Raw genomic sequence first — 23,374 nt, 5'->3', positions numbered from 1 at the left:
TTAATAACATTGTTGTCTCATGTTGTCCAGTGGTACCGAATCCATCAGTGATATTATTTCAGATACCGTTCCAAGCTGAATGGTTTACAGTGATAGATTTGTGCCAGGCTTTCTTTTCGATACCTCTAGACGAAGAGAGCCAGTATCTTTTTGCTTTTAAACTGGAAGATCGCGTCTTAACATGGTGTCGTATCCCTCAGGGGTATACAGAAAGCCCATCGATCTTTAACCAGTTATTAAAACGAAATCTTGAAAGTCTAGTACTGCCCAAGAATTCGGTTCTAGTCCAGTACATAGACGACCTCCTAGTTGCGTCAGAAACTGAGGAAGCTTGCAGAGAAGACACCATAACCTTGTTAAATCACTTGGCCGAGAATGGACACAAGGTGTCTCCAAGTAAATTGCAATATTGTAAAACTGAGGTGCAATACTTGGGTCATAGGATTGAAAAGGGAAAACGGAAGGTGTCTCCAGACAGAATAGAGGCGATCATGAAAATGAATGCGCCTACAACACAAAGAGAAGTCAGGATGTTTCTAGGTATGGTCGGTTACTGTCGACAGTGGATAGCCAACTTCTCACTGAAGGCAAAACCGTTATTACAACTGACGCACAAAGGAGTAAGTGATCCGGTACCATGGGACAAAGATTGTTTGATGGCGTTTTTGCAGCTGAGGGAGGACTTATGTCGTGCCCCGGCTTTAGGAATGCCTGATTACACAAAACCATTTTTGCTTTACTGCTGCGAAAGAGAGGGATGCGCTTTAGCAGTTTTAGCCCAGATCCACGGAGATGCGCGTAGACCAGTGGCGTATTTCTCGGCTACATTAGATCCAGTAGCCGCAGCGTTGCCCGGATGTCTCAAATCCGTAGCTGCAACGGGTGTCAGCATTGAACGATCTGAGAGCGTAGTTATGGGTCATCAGTTAGAGGTATATGTACCACATTCTGTAGAACTGTTAATGACCAGAACTAAGACTCAGCATCTGACAAATAGCAGGCTCACACGCTACGAGCAAGTCATACTGGCTGCCGAGAATGTGACCCTAAAAAGATGCTCCGTCTTGAATCCTGCAACTTTGATGCCACTTCCGAATGAGGTGGATGATGAAAACTGTACAGATCATGACTGCCTCGATGTGACTGAACTATGCACCAAACCGAGACCCGATATTGTAGATGAGCCATTGACTGACCCTGATGAAATTTTCTTCGTTGATGGTTCATGTGTAAGAGACAATATCGGTCAGCTGAGAGCAGCTTATGCAGTTTGCACAATTACGAGAGTAATAGAAGCCGCTTGCCTGGAAGGAGTACACTCCGCTCAGGTAGCTGAAATTGTTGCTTTGACTCGTGCTTGCTTAGCAGGCGACAAACTTCGAGTCACCATATACACCGATAGCCAGTATGGTTTCGGGGTAGTTCACGATTACGGGCAGTTATGGTCTCAAAGAGGTTACATGACCTCTTCGGGTTCTCCCATTAGGATTGGAGAATTGGTGAGACTTTTGTTAGAAGCATTACAAGGTCCAACAGCCATAGCAGTGGTTAAATGCGCTGCGCATACGAAGAATGTTGACTTTGTGTCACTAGGAAACCGCTACGCGGATGAAGTAGCGCGTTATTGTGCAGAACAGGGATATTCTCACACTGATATAAAAGTGGGGGGAATCCAAGAAAGAACTGAATTGACCATGTTGTTAGATACTGTAGATACGTGGGATGAATTAAGAAGTGTTCAGGAAAATGCACCAGATGATGAGAAAAAGAGTTGGGAAACAGCTGGTTGTTCTAGAAGTGAGATGAATTTCTGGATATCTGCAGATGGGAGAGCAGTTTTACCAAATGAACTTGTTAGTCCAATGGCAAGGAAATTGCATGGATCAGCACACATAGGAAGAGATGCTATGGTGAGAGTATTCAGACAAACGTGGTTTAATCCCAAATTTAGAGTAGCGGCAGAAGCTGTGTGTCAGCGATGTACGATCTGTCAGCAACTAAATGTGGGGAAGAGAACACCAGTTACATTGAGTCATATTGGGAGGTCTGGGGGGCCTTTCAATAGGATGCAGCTTGATTTTATAGAAATGCCTAAATGCAACAGACTCAGATACGTTTTAGTGATTGTTTGCATATTTTCTAGATGGGTTGAGGCTTACCCTACACGTAGGTGCGATACACTTACAGTAGCAAAATTGTTACTTAGAGAGTTAATACCGAGGTTTGGGGTGCCATCCTCTTTGGAATCGGACAGAGGAACTCATTTTAACAGCGAAATAGTGAAGATGCTATGTTCAGCTTTGAATATCGATCAGAAGTTACATTGCAGCTATCGACCAGAAGCTTCAGGGATTGTAGAGCAAATCAACAGCACGATCAAGTCCAGACTTGCCAAAGTTTGTTCAGCAACATCCCTGAGTTGGCCAGACGCACTTCCAGTGGTTCTTATGAGCATACGTAGCACACCGGATAGGAAAACAGGTCTCTCTCCTCATGAAGTGCTAATGGGGAGAGCTATGAGATTGCCATCGGTTCCGACTGCAGCTCTAGTGAACATCACAGACGATTTGATCTTGGACTACTGTAAGGGAATATCTGATGCCGTTAATTCTGTGTCCCTCCAGGTCCAGGCTGCAGAGGTTCCATCAGCACAAGATTTGTGCCACGACCTGAGTCCGGGGGACTGGGTCCTGGTGAAGAAGCATGTCAGGAAGAACTGCTTAGACGTGCGCTGGAGAGGACCGTTTCAAGTTATACTTGTGACGAATACTGCAGTAAAGTGTGGAGGTCTGCCAAACTGGATACATGCCTCACACACCCGAAGAGTGCCAACACCTCTAGAAGAAACAGCTCCTCTCTCGGATGAGAATCCAGCGGAAAGCGGAGAAGCCATAGAGGGGGAAAGCCAAGCTGTGGAGGTGAGCGAAGAGGCTGAGATTGAGACGGAACAGGTCGACGAAGGTCAGGACATCAGTGTGACCGAAGTCGCCTCAGGAGAAGAAAGTAATTGGGAGTCCGATACAGATATCGAACAAACAGAAAGTGACCAAGAGACAGGTCCAAGAACAAGGAGCAGAAGGACAAGAAGTGACAAAGCCAGTTGGCCGGAGAGAAGGAAAAGGCCAAGCTCAGAAGAAAAGCAAGAAAGAACTCTTGTTCCGATCGAAGAAGAATCAGACCAGGAGGAGGAAACTACAGACTCAGGAACTGAAAGTCCAAGGAGATCGAGAAGGGTACGTGTGCCCTGCAGAAGGTACGCCACTCCAGAGTGGACTTATCTAGCAGATGTCTTGGGGACAGAAATCTGGGAGAGTGAAGAAAGTGAAAGTAATCGATCACGATCCATTTGTGGCAGTGGAGATATGGATGTTGACACCTGGACTCGAGACTGAGGGATTTCTGACTTTCACACTTCCCATACCCCCATATTTGAGTCAAATTCAAGATCTAGTGCTAAATAGGTTACAATTTCCAACATTTGGTCAGCAAATGTCAGAAGAAGAAGAAAAAGTCATTCGTTTTGAATTATTGGAAATTGTCGTGAAAGCTGCAGGTCCGAAAATAATTGTTGATGCATAAAAGACTTTTGTATATAAGTTATAAAGAAGAAGATAACCTAGCGCCGAGTGGAAAGAAGAATAAAATTAGGGATTACATTTAGAGGACGGAGAAGGGTTAGGGTTGTCTGTTGTTAAAAGAGAAAAGACATTGTTGCGAAAAAGAGACTTTGTTGATAGAAAGCACTTTTAAGACTGAGAAAGCAAATAAAGCAAACAAAGACTGCAGAAGGAAAACTTTTTCGCAAAAGAAGGAGCTACGCTGTTTTGATAACATGGAGAACGGCAACCCAAACCGAAGAGCTAGATGTATAATAGGTACACTGATAGCAGTAGTAATTTTTCTCATAATTACAGTAGTGACAATATCATACATAATAGGACATGAAACTGACAAAGAAATAGGAAATATAAAAACTGTAACGACTTTGAGACCTGCTATACGTGAAAAGGCGTTACTAGCAGATGAAGCTCGTAGATTACACGTAGACGAGTCACAGGGAAACTTTAGGTCAAATGCATATGCTAAATTATTGTACGAGTATATCGATGCCATGGAGGCCAAAGATTGCTACGTTTGTATGCAATTGCCGGCTTCTGTAGACGAAGGCATTAGATATCATCATCTCCCATTGACTTATGGGATAACATGTAGTTTACTGCTCAGTATATTTTATGGTAGAGAAGGGTTTGAGTACTACTTTTCAAATTATGATTCGGTACTGCCTGAAGTTCCGAATTATAAGCAAATGAATAAGTGGGACTATTATAAAAAGGAGGATAGACTGGCTAAATTCTTTCTTCCTTGGCATACACTAGATACATCATATGCACGCAGAAATAATCTAACTTGCAGAGTATCAGAGGTTGAGAAGAAGTTCATAGGACAAGTAGATGATAGATACAGAAGACAGAAGATTCTAAAAATGTCAGGACAGTGGAAAACGGATTGGACCGAAGAAGAGAAAGCACATAAAAAGAAAGGTAGCAATGGTCCAATAGCATTGGATAGAACGCAGAAAGGAAAGTTATGTTTAACTCGAAGCAAGACATATTACGAGAGTGTATTTGTAGGTGAAGTGAGTTGCGAACATGCTTTTCGTTTAGAGTACTATACGAAAGATTTCATGAAAGGGATGCAAGCAATTCCGAATGTATATTTTGTATGTGGAAGAAATGCCTATGTAAAACTACCTGACAATTGGTATGGTTCGTGTTACTTGGCAATTGTCTTCCCCAAAATATATCATGCAAAAGAGGTAGCGATAATAGAAGGAAAGGCTTCGAAGAGAGCGAAAAGGGAAGTAGGAGATGCAGAAGTAGTAGGAGATGTATTTGGAGCAATGTTTCCTATGTTAGGTTTAATACTTAACGACGTTAAGATCAGGAGACTGGCTACAGTTGTGGATAGATTATCTGCAAGTACTGCAAGGTCATTAATGTTGGTAGAAGGTGAGATGCAGTCGATTAGAGCAATGGTTCTTCAGAACCGACTTGCTTTAGATGTACTACTAGCAAAAGAAGGCGGAGTTTGTAAGGCTTTGAAGGTCCAGGAATGTTGTACTTATATTCCTGATAATTCAAAACCACTTGAGAAAGTCATACGGAACATTACACAGATTCATCAAGAGATCAAAGATTTATCAAAAACAAATGTTTGGGAAAAAGTTGGTCATGGAGTAGGAAAGGTTGGGAGTTGGTTTGCCAACCTTGGGAAAAGCATAGTATGGTACATATTAAAACCTGTATTGATAGTATTAATTTGTATAATCACATTGTTAGGTTTAGTAAAATTGTATAAATGGTATAGATCGAACCAGTTACAACGAACGATGAGAGAGCAAGAAAGGAGATTAGCTGCTTTACAAGATCAACAGTACAAAAGCTTAAGAGCTCTCGAGACGATGAAAAGAGGGAATATTGTAACTAGTTCTGTTTAGAGATATTATTCAAATTTCATTTAGTGATGACTCCTAGAAGTCATCAAAGGGGGGACTGAGAGAGCGCAAATTTGAATGAAAATTATGTATAGGCTATATTTACAAGCACATTGTATAACGTAGGAATGAAACGTATATCGTAATGTGAAGTTGACACTTATAGTATAAAGTTAACTGATATAATCCAAAGTAATATAGGAAATGTAACTGTATTCACTTTAGAACATGTATTAGATTTAGAAGGCCCGTGTATGTAGTGGGCTGATGTAGAGATGATGTAGAAATGCTTACGAAATGTAGAACGTGCAAAGTAGAATTCATGTACGTGTGAAACTTTAAATGGAGAAGCGGCGAGAAATGTAACGTGGAGAAGTGCGCAGAAAGTATACATACGACGATGTAACGAATAAGCATATAACTTCGTACTTTATATATTATATATATATATTCTATGTAAATTGTATTCAAGTATAATCAAGACTCTTGCTAAAATGAATATATAAATGTGTGTTAAAGGTTATACTGTGTAGAAGGCTTTTTGTGAAAATGTTAGAAAGGTTTAGGTCATTTGTGATTCTAACCGGACTGACCAAGGGTTAGCAGGAACACAGTCTGATGTATATAATTTAGTGGACTTACCGGAGTCGTAAATAGCTTGATGTGGACGTGAGAGCCAAGAAGTCTAGCACTTGTTAGATTTAAGGTGACAACGCTGGACAAGGTTTATGGCCTGAACGTGATGAGAAGCGCTAAGAATTTGAAACTTGTTTTGAGAAGTCCATTCACAGGACCTAGAAGGGTCAACATCATAGTCGTAGTTTAAAGTTCTGTTGACGATGTTGACTTGTGATCTGAAAGTGTCAGTAAAAGTCGTCAATAAGAAGATGAAGATGACATCTAAAGAAGAAAGGTCAACTTAACGGACGACGAAAGAGATGAAGCTATGGACGAAGCTAGAAGCTGACATCATCGGGGAAAGTCCGTGGTGGGCGTCAAGGGGCGTTCCACCCACACTGTGATTGTGTATTTTAGGGTCAGCACCCCGGGGATAAGATAGCGAATAGCCCAGCAGGGAGCTCAGAGAGAGAGAAGGACGAAGCGTAGATGACTTGAACAGATGCGCTGAGAGAGATCAGAGCGCAAGAGAGCAGTAGGCCGAGGACCCTTAAGAAGAGCGGATGGGTAGGCAGAAAGGGTACTGCTTCTTAGACTTAAGTTACCTTTAGAGGCTAAGAGAGTTTGAACTTCTTTGGAAGTCAAACTGCTGACACCTTTTTAGGGAAGGAACTAACGAAGTAGGGATGTCACTTAGTATAGAGTAGGGACAGATTTAACTTGATACTTTTCTCTTTCTGTAGATGACGCCAAGGAACCACTTCACATCGAAGCTCTAAATTGCTGAATGTGGAATTGATTTTGTATTCTTTTGTATACTTTGATCCTGAGTGGATTGTATCGCATATAAATTTGACTTTTATATAAAACTTTTAAACTTTATCAGTTGTAAGTGGTTCTTCCGAGTGGCGTCCGTTAATGGGGTTTGTCTAAACCTATACAGGGGTTGTCTTTTACTCAATGACAGATACTAGCGGTCCAAAACAGATGAATGAGATAAGTTATTAAATTGATATCAAAATCTCATTCCCCGCAATGGTTATTACCATTTTATCATTCTGTGTGCTGCCAGCTGCACTAGAGCAAGCACGATGGTTAGGGCAGGGCAGACAGATTCCTGAGTATTGCAGGATGACTGCTTCAAATGCACAGTGGGCATGACGGATTGACCGGCTGACTTCAGTCGACCAATCTGTCATGGGCACTTCAGAGCCTGCAATCCCAATTGTATAAAACAGCCAAAGGATTGAAGGTGCAGCCGCAATACGAGCACTGGGTTAGCCTGCTCCAACCAATCTGGGGTCTGCTAGGCATCTCTGGACTGGTTGGATTTGCATGCAGAAAGTTAAAACCACCTTCCTTTCCTGCTCATCGATGTCAAGATAGGAGAACAGCTACATATCAGTGAGTTTTATGCCGCTCCCCACCAATCTTGAAAGCTGCTCTCCGCCCCTGTGCCATACAACACTCTTTTGCCCACTAATCTTTCAGCATTGTCGGGGCCTAATATTTTGAGGATCCATATTCAGAGGCATAACATTCTGAAGGACATCAGTGCACTGCACACCCAATGCTACTGTGGATTATCCTTTTAATACATGCACAACATTTTTGTTGGCAGTTTTCGTTTGGCAACGTTTTAGTGGTGGTATTTTTAACCATAACACACCTCAAATGTAGCCGCGGTCCATGCAGGTAACAGTGGTGGGGCCGCGTGAGGGGGGATTTTGAGGGACGATGCAAGGGAAAATGTATTATTTATTTGATTTTCCCTTTGCATCGTCCCTCGAAATCCACCCCCGCTGTTACCTGCTGGTCAAATGGCTATATTTATCCTGTGTTATGATATCCATCACGTCTGGAACTCAGGGCCTGATTCACAAAGTTAAACCTAAACGTTTGGGTAAGGTTAATATTGTTGGATATTCACAAGGGGATTTACGAGAAGTATCTTGACGAGCGGGGAGTCTCCGCATATAAGAAGACCTTGTGAAAAGCAAACCTTCGACAACTTACACAATAGTGTAAGTTTACCTTTGCGAATCAGGCCCTCAGTGTTTTAGCTGGACATCCTCTCAGTTGCTGCACAAAGCGTTCTTTACAGTGCATTCAGAGTTTTCAGTGAGAACAACATTTTTATGACATGAAAACACTTTGGGGCAGATTTATGAGGCCCTTGCGCCACGTTTACGCCGCTGTTGCGTCACGCAAGGCGGCGTAAACGTGGCGCATCCCTATGAACGATTTACAATGTGACGCATCTAGGCAGATGCGTCACGTTGTAAAGCCCTGCGCCGCTTGTGGGCGTTCCGGCGCAGGGTGGGCGTTCCGGGGCAGGTGCGCCTCGCAAAAGTGGCTGAGTGAAATCTATGAGATTTCACTCAGTCACTTTTAAGCCAATGCTGCGTCAAAAGGCTGCGCCTGCTTGAAGGTCTTGACGCAGCATTGTTAAAATGGGGCACCCCCGAGCCTTGCTGGAGCTGCGTCGCGCTTGCGACGCAACTCCAGCAATGCGTCACATTTCCGGCACAGATGCGTCACGCATCTGTGCCGTTTTTGCACCATGGTGCGCCGCATTATAAATGCAGCGCACCATGGCTGGCGGAGCTGTGGCGCACTGTGGCGCATGTTAACTGGCGCATCCCTGGGGATGCGCCAGTTAACATAAATCTGCCCCTAAGTTCCAGAACAGAAAAGGAAAACTTCAGGCGTTCCTTTTCATATCAGTCTTGTGAACTGATCATCATAAGTTAGGAAACCCTTTTGAACTGGGATGAAAACAGGATGCCATTTTGATTAAAAATGTGCCCACTGTGAAAGGCCAGAGCCTTCCATTCCACCTCTACTCTATATTTTATGAGTCGAGATAGAGATATGTTTTTCAGAATGAACAGTGTCTTCTATTTTTGTAAACAATGTCGAGTCCTTTATCCACACTCATATTCTGAAATGGTTTGGCTTACTTCTTGCGCTGATTGATTCAGTAACGAGTTGATCTTTTGAAGCCCTTTAAATTCTACTTGGATGCAGATGCTGACCAGCACCCTCACTCTGATAATTTTGCCTGATCCCACGTTTCAAGCTCTCACTTGCTTATAATCTAATAAAACGAAAATTCAAAGTTTTCTGGGCCATCCACAAGACCTACTGTAAAAAAGGGACTCGCTGGTGACAAATAATGATACCCCATTGCACCCCAACTCGGAATCTTTGATCGTCTAACCTGCCCCTCATAAACCCAAAAGACCTCGAAAGCTAGAAACACGGAGAGATGGATGGATGGGTGGTTAGGTGGGTGGGTGGAAGGATGGACTGACAGACGGACAGATGCACAGACAGATGGACAGACTGACAAACGTATGAACAATTAGATAGATAGATAGATAGATAGATAGATAGATAGATAGATAGATAGATAGATAGATAGATAGATAGATAGATAGATAGATAGATAGATAGATAGATAGATAGATAATATAATCTATCCAAATAAAAATGCAGATAAATAAGATACATTATTCTTTGGCCACTGACATGTAAACAAGCAAAACTATAGGAGCTGAAATGTCCCTATTTACGTTTGCCAGCAACCAGCCAAACACTGAAACCAGTTGCTAATGGCAGCATATGGAGGTCCACAGGGGACGCAAGGACGATGTAAAACCATGAATGATATTTACCAAGCCATGCAATCCAACCACATTCTGCAGCAAATGTAGAAAATGTAAAATGCCTTGAATTTTTGTTTTCACAAGAAGGTTCCCTTCCTGCACAAAAGTAGTCCTGCATACAGTGTAGGCACCCTTGCATAGTGGTGCAAGGGTGCCTGCGTTGACGCTAGGCAGCAAAATATGTGCCAGCGTTAGGAAAGAACAGGAATGCTCTGTACAATGTTAAATACGCTCTCACTCCTTCCCTTTCACACAGTGCAGCAAGGTGGCTTGCTGTGATACATGAATATTTGGTAAATTTGGTCCCCACTCACTCTTTATGCATCAGGGGCATAGCTATCAATAGCAAAGCAGGTTCATTGTGCAAAATAATTTCTATTCATATTTTTTGCCTCCCCAAAAAATGATACCTCCCAAACAGACTAAGGACTTTATTTAAGAGTTTGACGGATGGGATACCCTTGCACAAATGTGACTGATATTCCATCCACCATATTTGAAGTTCCATAGGATATAATTAAATTGTAAAATGGCAGACGGGATAGCCATCATTTTTTGATGGAGTTACCCTGTCTGCCAAACTTGTAATCAGGCCCTATAACTTTCCTGCATATGTGCTACAACACCTTTATTGCATTATCAGCCCCCGTTACATCTGGTTGATTTGAGTGTAAGTTAAGTGTACATATAATGTCTGTAAACGCATGATCAACTCATCTAAATACCTTCAAGGTACACCTTTGTGCATGCCTCTGGCAACTTCATTGATTCTATACTGTAAATACACACTTCACTGCTTCCCAGAAAACTAACAAGTGCCTGATTTGCTTACATGCCACACCTATTTAAACTACACTTCCACACGCATAATTTAGATTTTTTAATTAAAAACACTTTGCACATGCACAATTTGCTGCTTTTTAAGGGAAAATGTTACGCCGATTTTATTAAAGATGCTGTGTGAATCAGAGCCATTGTGTAAAAAAGATCATTATTAATACGTTTTTGTTTCCATGTGCCTTAGCTATGCTAGGTTTGTGCTTTTAATTTCTTGTGTGTTTAGTAGTGGTAGAATAGGTATATAATGATGGGAATAAATTTGAAAGGGAAAGTAGTATGTTGTTTTTGTAAATAGTGGTTATTTGAGAAGGATGTTTGGGATTTCATAGTGGGGAAGCTGGGATTCTCATCTATAATTTCTTACCAATCTCTAGAATCCCAGGTCTGGCCAACTGAACCTTTTTCCCTGCCATAGAAGCGTAAAGGGAAGAATTTCAAAAACACAGCTCATAACAACTTCATAAGGCCAATCCAAATTAGACTCAAAGAACCACTGACTACGAACTGACATTTTGAAGATTTATTACAAAGCCAAAAATAGTTGGACATACAGGCATCTCAGGAAGAGATTCAGGAAATAGACTGGCACTAATACAATAGTAAGCCTCAAACGACTCAGAATAAAGACCAAAGTTAATTCCAGAAGCATTACCGACAATGTAGAAAGTTGGGACTGCATTTACAAAAAGGAAAAGAAACTGGTTAGACTGTCCCTACACTAACTCTAAGGTGCCATCCCTAGTTTACGGTTTACCCAGCAAGAATAAAGGTGTCAGCTGTGAAGACTTCCTAAGAAGTACATTCACTTCCTAATAAGTCGCTTCAATTTCTGAGCTCGTTCTAAGATGCTCCTTGCTATACCCTAATCTGCCTCAAGTTCACCACTATCTACATCTTGCATTTCCCAAGCCTAACTCCTAAAACAGCTGTCTACCCTCTGGCCTCTGCTCCGGACTGCTTCTCCACCCTCGGGTGCTGTCCCTAATACAAATCCCCAAAAACAGTTGACACGCCTCTCTGGCAGGTGTAGCTCCACGGAGTTTTCCACTATGGCACCTCTCCATCCAGCGTCCGTTGGAGTGTCCATGGGTCCCAGGCACCTTCTTCCCTGAATGTTGCACTCCCAAATTCTTTGGCAGCATCATTGCATTTTCGCCTACTATCCTAACTTCTAAACAATGGACTTTTCTACCTAACAATCCTTGTGGCCTTGCACCTGCAAGCTAAAATACGTGGGACCATTCAAAATTACACTTTTAATATTTGCTGAGGACAGCCTTTCCCAGGCGAGAGAAATCATTTATTTCCGACTAAGTCTAACCAAGGGAAAAATACAGTTAGGCCTCTACTGGCTTTAGCATGTCCCAGGCCTTTGCACCTTTAAATACATTTATAACACAACATTGCATTACATTTCGTCACTTTCAAATACATTCTACAAGTAATATCCTTCACATTAAACTCTATGTTAATCCACTTGTTAATTAACACATGTATCAGTTCATTAAGGCACATCATTGCTAACACAACATTTCACATAAGATTTTCTACATTATGCAACATCACATTTTCTAATTAAGGCACTACATTAATCTCCGATTAATAAACATATCACTTCATTTTGCACTGATCCCCGGTCTACTACATCTCCCAGGAGTCACTGCCTGGCCAATTTAGATCACCTGGCCCACTCTCCCTGTTAGCCCCGCCCCCTGTGCACAGATCGTGTAAAAGAGACTCCCTGCCTCTCACCTGTGGGACCCTTTGCTGGATTGGACTTCGTGCTACTGGGACCTTTGCTCTTGGACTCCTGGTTCTGGGCTGCTGACCTGCTTCTACACCACTGCTCGCCGAACCTGCTTCGCGGGTCCCGCTTCGCAGGGGAAGCCGCTGGGGAATCTGTGGAGCTGCTGTGCTGACAGAGGAGTGTTGGGGCATCTGCTCAGGGCTGCGAGCGTTTTGCAGGGACTACATCTCCCAGGAGTCCCTGCCTGGCCAATTTAGATCACCTGGCCCGCTCTCCCTGTTAGCCCCGCCCCCCTGTGCACAGATCGTGTAAAAGAGACTCCCTGCCTCTCACCTGTGGGACCCTTTTCTGGATTGGACTTCGTGCTACTGGGACCTTTGCTCTTGGACTCCGGGTTCTGGGCTAATGACCTGCTTCTACACCACTGCTAGCCGGACCCGCTTCACGGGTCCCGCTTCGCAGGGGAAGCCGCCGGGGAATCTGTGGAGCTGCTGTGCTGACAGAGGAGTGTTGGGGCATCTGATCAGGGCTGCGAGCGTTTTGCAGGGACTACATCTCCCAGGAGTCCCTGCCTGGCCAATTTAGATCACCTGGCCCGCTCTCCCTGTTAGCCCCGCCCCCTGTGCACAGACCGTGTAAAAGAGACTCCCTGCCTCTCACCTGTGGGACCCTGTGCTGGATTGGACTTCGTGCTACTGGGAACTTTGCTCTTGGACTCCTGGTTCTGGGCTGCTGACCTGCTTCTACACCACTGCTCGCGGGACCCGCTTCGCGGGTCCCGCTTCGCAGGGGAAGCCGCCGGGGAATCTGTGGAGCTGCTGTGCTGACAGAGGAGTGTTGGGGCATCTGCTCAGGGCTGCGACCGTTTTGCAGGGACTACATCTCCCAGGAGTCCCTGCCTGGCCAATTTAGATCACCTGGCCCGCTCTCCCTGTTAGCCCCGCCCCCTGTGCGTCACACCTAACCTATAATAGTGGTGTCTACATCCACTGCGCGGGAGCGCGCGGGAGTGTCCCGGGAGAAGCCCGGGACAAGGGCGGGACCGTCTGTGGCCGTCAGGGGCCGAAGGAGGCGAGGCTGGGTCTACCCTCTAACATTGTGCCTTTATTTTACATGATATAGTCGGTTATCAGGAAATACCTGGTGTTTGCATATATATTATTGTTAATCCTATAGTTTCTTGGCTGTGAAGTATGTCTTTGAACTCAAACCCAACTGCTCTGATCCCCACTCAGGCCGAGGCGGGGCCAGTTATCCTGGGCCCTTTAGACAAATATTTCAGTCGGGCAACCCAAGATATTGACAAAGAAATAGCTTTGGCCGAGAGGCGCGTCGAGCGTAGGTTATCCATTGAACTCCTTAAAATTCCCTTAGAGAAAAAGCCACCCCAAGGTTTCCCTGCATTGGCATTGGTTCCTCCCTTGTCATCTTTAACCCTGCCAGTTGTATTGGAAACGCCTTATGCCTTTCCCCCTTCACCAGAGCTGTTGCTGGCTCGTCTGTGGGCCCCATTGAGCCTATTTTTTCGCCCACCTCGCACACATTAACAACCAGTTCACCTACAGTGCAGGTGATTACTGCCCAAGCGAGTGTGCCCATTTCGTCCCCCACCTCGCCCTTAACAACAACTGGTTTATTTCTAGGGCAGGTGACTACCGCCCAGTTAAGTGTGTCGGCTCACATTGATAAAACTAAACCAAGTATTAAAAGGAAAAGAAGTGCTGCCCCGAAGAAGTGTACTCTTTCCAAACACCTGAAGAAAATAAGGAAGGTTGGAGTAGCCCTGCGCCCTTCTAGTGAGCCTATTGGGGCTGCCCCTGGTGGGGAAGACACTACTAAGGATGGAGTTGTTTAGGTTAGTCCTGCATCTAATACGAAGGTCCCTTCGGCGATGGGATTGGCTGAGACATTATCTTCCGCTCCAGTTCTGCTTCTTGAGTTGGAAAGGTTGATGAGGTCTCTTCTGAATCCTATCGAGGAACGAGTTAAAAAACTAGCTGATCGATTAGATAATTTTGAGCAGGCAACCCTAGATAACTTCTTTTCTACCAAAGCCCTAATCAAGTCCCATCCCAGGACTGGGGGAAGTACCAACTCTTTGAAACCAAATGTCCAGGCCAATGGTGTGTCCATTGTAGTGTCCTCTCCGCCTATAGTTAGCATTGCTAGCAAGCCTCAGTCGCAGGGCCAAACCCCTAAGACTACTCAGTTTTGTTGGACGGCCCAAGTAGTAATACTAGCAAACAAACCAAGCTGCCTGATACCATGGCTATGGGTTACAAGGAGAATTCTAAAAATGGTAATCCTGTCTTTAATGGTTCGCAGCCTTTACCAAGTAGCTTAAAACCCCGTTCTGGTGTCCCAGTTAGGGGTAACAAAGACAGTTCCAATATCAAAAACACTGCATTGAGTTGTTCCCAGCCACTACCAAGCATCTCAACAACATGTCCTGCTGCTCCTGATATAAGCCGGCTTATTAACCTCCCGGTGAGAACTCCGCGTAGGATACCTCCCATGAATCTCACCCCGGACTCTTACCCCTATGTGGATGTCCTCACTAATGTACCACCTCTGTTGGCCGGGCAAAGAGAATCCTTCCAGATGCTAAAGAACAAGGTAATGCACTGGTTGAAGGCAAATAGACCATTGCCCGGGGAAGTGGACGGGCTGATTATTGGAGTGAGAAGAACAGATTGGATAGGTTGCACTCCTAAGAACCTGGGGCGGGAGTGTATAGTTGTTAACTTTCAAGATCCTAGGGTAGCACGTTTGATTACGAAGCAAAATTGGGGCCCAAGAAGTGGTGGAATTGGTGTTGTTGATCTTACATTTTTTTACCAAAGACCAACAGGTATACAATTTGGAATGATCAGTGAACCAGGTTGTTTTAATAATTTCCCCTCCCATGGGTTTGCACCTTTTACTGTACCCTCTCAACGGGGCAACTTCCATAACGGATTAATGTATAATCAGTTTGAAGTAATGAATGATCTAGGGTGGAGTTATTGACCAAGTTCCGATTACTGCCAGAACAACAGGGAAAGTATGTCCCGTAGGGAGATATGTGGGAAACCTGTGTTAACTGTTTTGTCCAAAAATGTGGTATCAAATTAAATGAGAACTTGTGGGGAGACTATGATTTTGGATGAAACTTGTGGGGAGTGTATTCCTACTTCCGGGGACTCCGAAAGAGAGGTATCAATTATATTAAGTACCGTGGACACCCAGGAGGTTGATCATAGCATGGAGGATACCACCCGAGGGAGGGGGGATGGGCGAAATGGAACTAGGGAGTCCTGTACAGGAGAGTTATCTATGGACAGCCCCGGGAAGCTCCTCTCATGGAACATCGCGGGGCTGAACAGTAAGCTGACGTCCCAAAATTGGATTGATTTCATTAATGGTTTCGATCTCTGTTTATTCCAGGAGACGTGGGTTTGCGACCCTATATTTCTTCCTGGTTATTTAAATTTTTCAATTCCAGCCATTAGAGGATCTAGGGGCCGACCGATGGGAGGCCTGACTATTTGGGTTAGGTAATGCCTTCAGTTGACAATCAAAGTGGTGGATCTGGGTTGTAAAGACATCCAAATGTTAAGAATAACCTCAGAAAAGCGTGGAGGGATAGATTTGTATAACATTTATGCCAGGGGTAGTACCATTGGGAGCTCTCCCATTTTAGAGGCACTGTCCACTTCCCTGGAATCTCAGTATTTGGGTAACAAAGTTGTAGTAGCTGGTGACCTAAATAGGACCTTTGAATCATTGGATAGTTCGGACGATCCCCTAGGGCATGAAGAAGATACACAGTGGGGTGTTCCGACTTTACATCTGGTTCCTGTCAAGCGATGGACGAAAGATATATTACAACTGAATGCCATCTGCTTGGAACATGGTTTGAGAGCCCTAAATGGGAGGACGAAGGGCGACAGGGAAGGTGCTTGTACATTCGACAATGGTCATGGTCAAAGTCGAATAGATTATGTCCTTTGCAGCCTTAACTTGTGGCAGTTGGTATGTGACATGAAAATTGAGGGTAGACTAGAAAGTGACCATAATCCCCTCTGTGTGTCTCATGATTGGTGGATGGCCACATCAGGGAACCCCCAATTAAGTAATGGCCTAATGCCTACTATGGCCAATGACACGCGCAGACTTAACTGGCCGAGGGTACTAGCGAATGCAGAGGCTATGAACTTTATAAGTTCTGAAGTGGATACTGCAATTGCCGCTATGGAGGCTGCAAATCCTGTAACCCCAGGTTCAAGGGAAATAACAGACATACATAACAAGCTCTTTTCCACTCTAAAACCGCATTTTTTGAGGTCCAGTAATACAAACAGGAAAAAAACACCTAAATCAGCTAGTTGGTATAACCACCAGTGCAGGGAAGCCAGGCTAAGCTTGGGATGTGCAATTAGGAATAGGGATAAGGTAGCGATTGGTGAGGCCAGGAAGCACTATAAGGCTTGTGTATTACTGGCAAAAAAACCATGGGATGAAAACCACTGGGCTGAGCTAAAGGAGGCCGCAGGGGCGAAGGATTCCAGGTTGTTCTGGAATATTGTCAAGTGGGGTAGAGGAGGACTTCCAAACAAACCTGATAAAAATGTCGCAGAGGGTGCCTGGGTGGATTATTTTGAACCGCAGTACGCTGAGTCAACGGAGTTTAATGACGTGATGGTAGTTTCAGCTGTATTCCCTACAGGGAATTTATTTTCCATCAAAGAAACTGAAGCTGCAATAGGCGCTGCCAAAGGGGGAAGGGCCCCGGGTTTAGACGGGATACCCTCTGATGTTTTTATAAATGACAAGGCGAGGTGGGCTAGGTATATATTTCTCCTAGGAAATGCAATTGCAAAGGGAACAGTAGTCCTGGAATTATGGAAGGGAGCAACTATTATACCCATATATCAAAAAGGAGATCGGTCCCTTCCGGCCAATTATAGGCCGATAAGCTTGATTGCCACTATCCAAAAAGTGGTGGGGAGAATGGTGGTAAACAGGCTAATGGACTGGGTAGATGAGGAAAATGCCCTGTCCCCATATCAGGCTGGATTCCGGCGGGCAACAAGCACCGTCGATCAGGTGTTTCGTTTTGCTCTGCTGCACTGGGGGACGGTGGTGCTTGGTGAGGGCAGCCTGTATGTCGCTTTTGTTGACTTGCGGGCTGCCTTCGACCTGGTCCCAAGGAGAAAGCTCTGGGCAGTCCTGAGTGATATCGGCCTTCCAGCTGAGTTGCTCACCCTGATAATGAGGCTACATTAATGTAACTTCGCCAAAGTCCAGTGGGGCACGAATGGCGAATCATCTGCCGATTTCCCAATAGGACGCGGAGTACGACGGGGGTGTGCTATGGCCCCCCTGCTTTTTCCCTTTTTTTTTACGGAATTGTGGCTAGGATGCTGGATGCCAGTGTCGACGCACCTTCGTTGGCGGGCGTCAGGGTTCCGATCCTGATGTTCGCCGATGATACGTTGGTTTTATCTAAAACACCGGCAGGCTTGCAGCGAGCCCTAAACATCTTTGATCTCTTCTGTGGGGAACATGGCCTGGAAGTTAACGTGGGTAAGACCAAGCTGATGGCCTTCTCATCTAAGCGTAGACCCCGGCCCAAAATACTTTTGAATAACATAACTGTGAGTTAGAGGCTGTTTCTGTATTTACATATCTAGGGATACAGATAGCAAATAATCTAAAATGGTCCCAGCATGTTGAAATGGCGGTATTGAGGCACCAACAGATTTCGGGGGTACTCCGGGTGGAACACAAAAAGTCAAAATCAAAGCCCATAAAACCAGTCCTAGCAGTATATGACGCTAAGGCTATTGGGTCTGCTCTATATGGGGCAGAGTTATGGGGCTTTGATAGGCTTCTCCCTCTACAGATATTGGAGAATAGGTTCCTAAGGGGAATCACAGGTCTCCCCCAGAGTACACCACTGATCCCGCTTGGTCTTGATCTAGGGACAAGATCAGTTAGTGACCGAGCACGATTGCGCCCGATCCTTTACTGGAGACGCCTCTGGACTACCCCGGAGATAAGGCACTACGCAGAGGGGTTCCTTGCCATAATCAAAGCTGACATCTTCCACAAAATAGTGTGGTTAAAAAATCTTAGAGCGGCTTTAGGGGACCTCGAACTCTCTAAACTATGGGACAATCCATCAGGAGAACCCTTTCCAAGTAAAAATACAATCAAAAGTGTATATTGGGATTGGATAGATGGTAAACTTTGGAGTAGAACGAGGTCAGATACAATGGCGGGGCGCTACCTAGAAATCAAACTGTGTCCTATACTGGAACTATATTGGGACAGTATTACAAACCCAGAGGATAGGAAGCTTTTCTTCCAGTTGAGATCAGGTGCCCTCCCTCTGAGATCATTGACGGGTAGGTGGAGGAGTGTAACTACCTCGTCCTGCCCGGTTTGTGGTGCAATTAAGGAAAGCACAGGTCACTTTTTATTCGTGTGCAAAGCTTATGCCACCCCGAGAAGAGTTTGGCTAACTCCTGTCTGCAGAAACCTAGGGACATCCAGGGGTGTTGAGGCACTACGAATCATTTGTACCACCACTGATATGCCTATCGTTTTAGGAACAGCAAAGTATCTGGGGTGGGCTTGGTCTATTAGACGGAGGACAATCTCTTCCAATGTAACATAATTAGGGTATCAAGGGATATTTGTGCAAATGTGCAAATGTATACTAAATAATTTCTTCTATTGCTCATGTATGTACAAATGTTTTAAACAGTCTTTATAAACAAGGATAATTTTATTATTATGTATTTTAAATGTATGTTTGTGCTTTTATGAGTATATTCCTCGAATAAAGCCTTGAAATCAAATCAATCACTTGGTAAAGGTTTAAGTTGCTGGAGTAAACCTCTATTTATAAATATCCATATGTACATAGAATCCGCAATATTTACATGGCCTGATGTGCACATTTATGTTGTGGTGAAGTATGCACATTTTATTTCAAATAAATGTAATTAACGTGTATATATACATTTATACAGATGTCATTTCCTAAAGATTAGTAGAAGAAATATATCCCTCTTCACCTATCTGGACATAGACATGTACAAATGACATGGTCTGATATACACACTTTAACCCTTACATAAATGTATGTGCTTATAACAGAAAGCATAGTTGAATATGCAGTGGCACATACACAATAACAACCTCATCCACATAATGTGAGAAGCATAGTTTGTCATGTCTGAATATACTGTTTTGATACTTTGTGTTTTGTGAACAAATTTCATATAATGGAACAGACAGCTGTTGACTAATCTTCTGAAGCTTAGATGGTTGTCAGTGGATCTTCCATTTGTAAGGAGAGAATTCCATAGTTTGGCTACATCAACAGAGATAGATGTTCCACCCATATTTTATTTTCTTGTATGTAGGAATTTAGGGGCTCATTATGATGCTGAAGGACCTCCACTGCCTGGCTGGCGGTGGCAGTCCTTCCGCCATCATGCTGAAAATTCCCACCGCCACATTAGGATGGCTGTGGGAATCACAATGGTTCCGCGACGGTCCGCCATGGCTCCGCAAGGCAGTTCTTTTCTGCCTGCATTGCGTTACCCGGAACCAGGGCAACATTGTGTCAGTGCCGTGCAGGCACCGCCATAGGGATTACTGTATCCCTTACTGCCGGTCTTTTTGCGACGGAGAACCCAACGCAAAAAGACATGTGGAGAATGGCTTTGGGGGCCCGTTGCAAGTCCCCTCTGTGTGTGGGGGTAGGGGGTGAACTGGGGGGTACCCATGGTACCCCCCTGCCTTTCCCTGCACTGCGTGGCAGGCACCACGTGGTGTCTGCCACACAGTGCAGGGAATTGCTCAGCATGGCCTTTTAACATTACGGATGTTGCTGCACCCAGCAACACTGTCCGCAATGTTAAAAGGCCAAGATGCACCCGCCAGTATGGCAGGTGCTTCCTAATTGCACTGGTGGGACCGTCGCACGGCTGGCCGGCGGACCCAGCACCGCCATCATAATGAGCCCCTTAGAGTCAGAGAGTCATTCTTGAGTGTAGGTTACTTTGCTGTTTGTATCTGGTGATTTTCTTCCTACTGAAGAGTGGTCCATTGCTATGTATTGCTTTGTGGGTGATACAAAACAGCTTGAAGGTGTATTTTCTTCCAAATGTTAACAAGTGTAGTGCCCTCATGTCAGGGGAGATGTGTGCTTGATGCTTTACTTGAAGAGGAGTCTAGCTACAGCATTCTGTATTCTCTTCAATTATCTCTGAATGTTACTTTAATCGTCTCTGTAACAGACCATTAGCATAATTCAATTGAAGGGCAATCATAGGTGCAGTAAGATGCCTCACATTGTTTTCATTTTGAGAAAGTTTGATTCTCTACTTGTGAATTTATTGACAGCTTAGCGCCCATGGTAATTCTGAGGTTTATTACTTCCTTTATATATATTTGGCTGTGGTCCTAGCTCATCAGGCCAGACACCAACAGGATAATAGGTTTTCCACTCACCACAGTATTTTGATTTGGAGGCCTTCTATTGAGGCCACTCCATGTCATCTATTAGTCAATGGTCTAGAGGCAACAGAAGAATTTTGATGCCCCAGTTCCTTAGGACTTTCCTATGTCAGAAGTATATGTGTGTCATCTGAGTAGTTATAGTAGACAAACTCAGAACCATTGATTAAATCTGATAAGGATTTAATGTAGATTTTGAAAAGCATGGGTGAGATGATTGAGCCTCGTGGGACTCCATCTTTATTGCTGTATGGTTTACAAGCTACTAGAGAAGAATGTATATTATTTGCTCTATTGTGTGCATCAGATCCATGTGGGAGCCGGGCCCTCTATTCTAGCCGGGTAACATCGTTTATATTGCATGCTCTTACAACGCGGTCATTACAAAGACTGCTTTGTTACATAGCTGTCAGGTTTGCCCCACAAGTCTTACCTTTGCTTGTGGCGCGATTCCGCAGAGGCGACAAGAGCACCCGTCCCTGTACCCACCTGACCCTCGTGGACGATTATACCCAGCAGGGATGAGATGGACGCAGGGATGGGAGCCAGGGTGTAGGGTTAAGGATGGCGTGGAGCTGGTGGGGCGTCCCGGTGTCACTGGAAACCAGAACAAGAAGGATCAGAAAGTGAAGCAGACCCGAAAAGGAACCACCCCACATACACACACACAGGACCAGTTACCCTTGAGGACTCACCAAGGCTCTTGAAACGAATGTTCCCTGATGAGTGTAGCTCCGGATGTGAATAGCGAGGAAGGCGCTCCTGCGCGATATCGCCAAGTGCACACTAAATAAAGCGCCCCTGCGCGTTCACCCAAGCTAAAACAAAATGAAAGCGCTCCTGCGCGGGTAGCTGAAAACCGGAAACAACCACCCAGGTATGTGGTATCCCTGGTAAGGTGACAGGGTCTGTAGGCAGGGTTATTCCCAATGGCGCTCCTGCGCAGTGGGAAAACTAAAGTGTACACCCAAAACACAATCCTAGGTTCAATGTACACCCTTAGGGCGCTCCTGCGCACCAAGGGTCATGAAAACAAAAAATGAGCTTTTCCTGGAACCCCCAGGTGAATAATTGCACAAGCGCTCCTGCGTGGCGCTTTCTGAGACAAGGTAGCGCTTCAGCGCGGCTTGCCTCCTAGAAGGGTAAGAATCAAAGTATCCCTTCAGCTCGGCTCTCCGAGAAGGCAGCAGAAACAAAGTATCTTTTCAGCGCGGCTCTCCGGGAAGGCAGTTTGAAACAAAGTATCTTTTCAGCGCGGCTCTCCGGGAAGGCAGCTGAAACAAAGTATCCCTTCAGCGCGGCTCTCCGTGAGTCAGCAGAAGAGAGCTTGGAAGGGCATGCAGGTCTCGGCAAACAGTGTTCCAGCAAGGTACTGGAATCCGAAGCACTCAGCCGGCGGGAAACGCGAGGTTTATGCGTTTTCCCCCGGAAGTGCTTCTGAGCCTTGCTGCCTGGTGACTAGACCGGGTACTCGACTTCCGCCGGAAGTGAGTATCCCGGCCTCCCGTGTGTGATTGCGGAAATGGCCGGCCGCGGCAACGCCGCGAGCCGTGACAGTACCCACCCCCAGAACAGAACCCCTCCAAAGCCACCCCCGAAGTCAGAAAAGAGAGACAGGGCGAGGACACAGGGGATGACGGAGATGGAAAGCACGGACCAGAACAGGAGCATGGCGTACATGGGACAAGGGCTCCCAGGATCGTTCATCTGGACCGTACCCCTTCCAGTCCACTAGGTAGAACAGCTTGCCCTTGGTACGACGGGACCCCAAGATAGCCCTGACTTCATATTCATCATGGCCCTCCACCACCACCGGAGAAGGGGGAGACGGAAGAGAACTGCCAGACTGAACCGCCCGCAACAGGGAGACGTGGAAGACCGGATGGATTTTCATGTGCGGAGGCAGGGACAGCTTCATGGCCACAGGGTTGATTACCTTCTCCACAAGAAAGGGACCCACATAACGCGGCAACAGTTTTTTGGGCCCATGCACATTCAGGTGCCGAATAGAAAGCCACACGCTATCGCCTTCGCGATACACGGGTTCTCGTTGTCGATGAGCATCTGCACGCTCCTTGTAGGTGTCTTTTGCTTTTGCCAACTCGAACCGTGCCTTTTGCCACAGGTCGCGCAGTGTCGCATGGTAAGAACGTACGGAGGGCAAGGGGCAGTCCTGAGGCTCCTCCCATGCCGACGTGCGGGGATGGCGTCCATGGAGGCAGAAGAAAGGGGACATGCCGATGGCCGAATGCTTGCTGTTGTTGTACGCATACTCGGCCATCCATAGCACTTCGGACCATTCCTTCTCGACTGACAGCAGCAGACAACGGAGGTACTGTTCCATGGTGTGGTTTGTCCTTTCGGCCTGTCCGTCGGTCTGGGGGTGGTATGCTGAGGAGAGACGTACGTCCATCTCGAGTATCCTGCATGTCTCCTTCCAAAAACGGGACACGAACTGCGATCCCCTATCCGTTATGACCACGGACG

This window comes from Lissotriton vulgaris, chromosome 6, assembly GCF_964263255.1.
Source record: "Lissotriton vulgaris chromosome 6, aLisVul1.2, whole genome shotgun sequence".
In the NCBI taxonomy this organism is placed as follows: Eukaryota; Metazoa; Chordata; class Amphibia; order Caudata; family Salamandridae; genus Lissotriton; species Lissotriton vulgaris.
Note: the sequence above shows the minus strand (reverse complement) of the source record.